Below are 3,829 nucleotides of genomic sequence, written 5' to 3'. Positions count from 1 at the left end.
TACAGACAAACACACAGACAAACATACAGACAAACACACAGACACAAACATACAGACAAACATACAGACAAACACACAGACACAAACATACAGACAAACACACAGACACAAACATACAGACAAACACACAGACACAAACATACAGACAAACACACAGACACAAACATACAAACACACAGACACAAACATACAGACAAACACACAGACACAAACATACAGACAAACATACAGACAAACACACAGACACAAACATACAGACAAACATACAGACAAACACAGACAAACATACAGACAAACACACAGACACAAACATACAGACAAACACACAGACAAACATACAGACACAAACATACAGACAAACACACAGACACAAACATACAGACAAACACACAGACACAAACATACAGACAAACAAACACACAGACACAAACATACAGACAAACACACAGACAAACATACAGACACAAACACAGATGCACAACACCAGCATACAGTACGTATAAATGCACAGACATCCACACAGACACACATCCTTACCTGGACAACTGCACGCTCCCTCCGACCAGACTGCCGCCCTGCAGGAGGGAAACGTCAAAGCATTCTGTCAATGCAATGAAGAACGCTCTCAAGTCAAAGTGCTCCTTTATCAGATGTAAAAGTATGATATCACAAGACAGGATTCCCCACTAACCATTCCCAAACTCCATTTTGAATGGCTCCCTGCTGCTGCTGCAAAGCCCCGACCATGATGCCTACTGCAGGTTCACATCTCTAATGTTCGTTCAGGTGATACCAGGCTGGCAGCATACCGAGGCTGTGCCATGGTAGGCATCCTGCTGTGAATACAGAAGCATGTTAGTGGACTGACATTGTGGCAGAAGAGCCTAGAGGCCTGGCGTGACAAGCAAGGGCACACGTAGTCTGTCTGAGGAGCAATCACGGCGCTTACGAGACCATTACGGTTAATAGGTATCATGTTCAGTTGTTGTTATAGATTAACGCGCTCGTCCTGAACATGTTACAACACCGTGCTTTGTCTGAGCGTGTGTCAGCCCCTAGGGGATTTCCAATTGTATTGCATATTGACATTTTCTTCTCAGACTAGGTGTTTGCCTGCAATAGCTTTATCCATGTTTTCACACACATTTTTTGTTGTTGTTGCACGATACATGTAGTTATAACCTGATAATAACTCGCTCACGGGGTGCTCATTACTCAATGAGTGAAGTGTCGATCTATCCCCGAACGAAAAAAGATTGCAGTCAGACTGCAGTATAACGTATTACAGCTTGACGTTCAAAATGGTACGCTGCATCATCTGGATGGGTGCAACTAAAGTTAAACATTCACCTTCTGCTACCATTTCTGTCAAGCCGTCTACACATATAGTTTGACCTATAAGTTCCATAAATCCAACGTATGCACGACGTATACGTTCCATAAATCCAACGTACGTACCACACAGAACGCACTGCAACTGCCTCTGCAACGCAATGCTGCAAGGCAAACGCAGCGTTCCATTGGAAATGAATGTACTTCTGGTGTACCAAAATGCAATAGCTGTGTCGGTGTGACAGAGTCAACTTGGTTGGGATTTCTGCATATGCATCCAAAATAACTTTTTTTTTTTACCGCAGTAATTTGCAGTGTATCTGCAGTTACAGTGCAGTAGAACTGCAGTACACTGCAATCATTCTGCAATTACTGCGTCCAAAATACAACAGGCGACCGCAGTTACTGCACATTTACTGCAGTTTCAAAACTTTTTAACTTCAAATACACACTTCGGGTGGAGTTTTCCCCATTGAAGGTCAAGCCTAACTTACCTTTAATTCACATAACCTTGTCAAGATAAAACGTAAAAAATGTGAACTCTGATTGTCAACTTCACTCCCGAAAAGATGGGGCTACATTTTAGTCCATCTTTGCTCTGGAGTGATGCAGCGGTCTAAGGCACTGCATCTCAGTGCTAGAGGCGTCACCACAGACCCTGGTTCAATTCCAGGCTGTATCACAATCGGCCGTGATTGGGCGTCCCAAAGGGAGGCACACAATTGGCCCAGGCCGTCATTGTAAATAAGAATTTGTTCTTATTAACTGACTTGCCTCGTTAAACAAAAGTCAAATACAAATAAAACAATATGTAGACCTGCGGCGCCCTCTAGTGGGGATAAAAGAGTGGTTACCGAAATGGGCCAGGAGAGAAAGCGAAAGGAGAAAAAAAGACATTGAAAAAATCATAGAGATAGATGGAGGACTCATCACGTATATACCTCCTGAAATTGAGGGCTTTCACCATTTTAAAGTGGTCAACTTGGTTGGGATTTCTATGCGTTGGGAGCATTGTTGCTTTATGCCCTCCCAGATAACGTAGATTTTAACTTGTGAGTTTGGAGCAAGCAGCCAATGAAGAAGAAGCAAATTGAATACTTTAAAATGGAGATAGCCCCAATGACGCTGGCTATGCTGTCACATACACTATATGGCACATATACAAAGATCAGTCCTCTATCTTTCTCTATGGAAAACAATTCAAACGCCTTTCCTGGAAATTCTACGGAACCGCCACAACTTCACCACATGACATTTCAGAAAGAAAATGCGACACTCCTTCCCCGAACACTAGAAGGCCCAGATTTCATTCAATGGCCGCGGGTACTTAACCATTGATTAATATAATAGCATAGATACGACATTTTGTACCCTGGCACTACTGATGAACATACAACTCAGAGCGACTTGAAGGTTTTTTATTACGTTTTAGAAGAGAACCCTCAAGCAGCACATCAAATGACGGCATTCCCGTCACATCTCAACTCCTACTCGGTTCTCGTAAATCCATTCGACCTCATCAGGAACAAACACTTTCGATATTACTAATTGTGAAAAGATCAATTCAGCTGGCAGAAGCAAAGCATGCAAATGCGTTGCTACTTTCCCTATCCATACGTCTGGTTGAAGGCTACCAATAGGAAACTTGTCATAAACCTTGTTACATTGTAGCAGCATGTGTAATAGAGGGTTGCAACAACGTAGCCTAATTACCTGTTTGTGCGTGCATATTTCTCATGGGAGGTGCCGTTGCTGCTCTCATTGTTATAATACTCTAACATAAAAAACGGCTATGTAGCTTCTTTGCCCCAAATTACGTTAGTTCAGCCACGCAGCCCTCCAAAAACGTTAACAAAATTAAGTAATAGGTGAATAATGTTCCAAAAATCCATAATGCATTTGAAAATATCGGTTTGGCGAAACTACACGCAGATACATGATGAAATCCTTGCTTAGAGCGTTTAGAGAATCACCCATTGGCATGGCATTACGATCAGACTCTTCTTGTTACATATTCGAAAACCCGACCAGTAATTCTATATATTGCACAGTCATATCGTCCTCCAAAATGAATGTACAGTCCTCTCAGAACTAAGAACTGAACATCCCTTTTCAAAATCGCCAATCCACATACGTCGTAGCTGCGTGCACCGCGCACAGGTTTGCCACAAGCATGTTCAATCCAAATACGCGTTTTTGATTTTTAGGAGGACACCAGGATCACAGCGATGGCTATTAGGAAATTGCGCAGTTCTTAATCCATGGAAACGTAGTCTCTCTCTCCCCCCTCCCTCCCCCCTCTTCTCTGATGTAAATGCTCTTCTCTTCCTCCTCCCTCTTTCTTACCCTCTCTCTTTCATGCAGGTTCATTTTCGGGGAACCAGTCTTGGACATAAACTGCCCCGCCTCCCTCCTCACTGGCAAACACACACTATATGACTTGCCGAAATTCCATTAGACCCTGATTTTTCCGTTCAGTGTTTGCTCAGTCATTTCT

At 42.8% G+C, this 3,829-nt stretch overlaps 1 long non-coding RNA gene across 1 annotated transcript in view; it reads right to left on the bottom strand.

Annotated features, from left to right (window-relative positions):
• The window catches only part of LOC106577774 (uncharacterized), a 49,888-nt gene extending 46,270 nt beyond the window's left edge, over positions 1-3,618 (bottom strand). Inside the window, exons 1-3 of the long non-coding RNA XR_001322196.2 lie at positions 3,046-3,618; positions 692-836; positions 538-575 (exon numbers count right to left, since the gene is read on the bottom strand). This is a non-coding gene — a long non-coding RNA (uncharacterized lncRNA). The remainder of the gene's footprint in view (positions 1-537; positions 576-691; positions 837-3,045) is intronic.
• Between the last annotated feature and the right edge of the window lie 211 nt (positions 3,619-3,829).

The sequence above is a fragment of the Salmo salar genome, chromosome ssa18, assembly GCF_905237065.1.
Source record: "Salmo salar chromosome ssa18, Ssal_v3.1, whole genome shotgun sequence".
Taxonomy (NCBI): Eukaryota; Metazoa; Chordata; class Actinopteri; order Salmoniformes; family Salmonidae; genus Salmo; species Salmo salar.
This window is presented reverse-complemented; position numbering and strand designations above follow the sequence as displayed.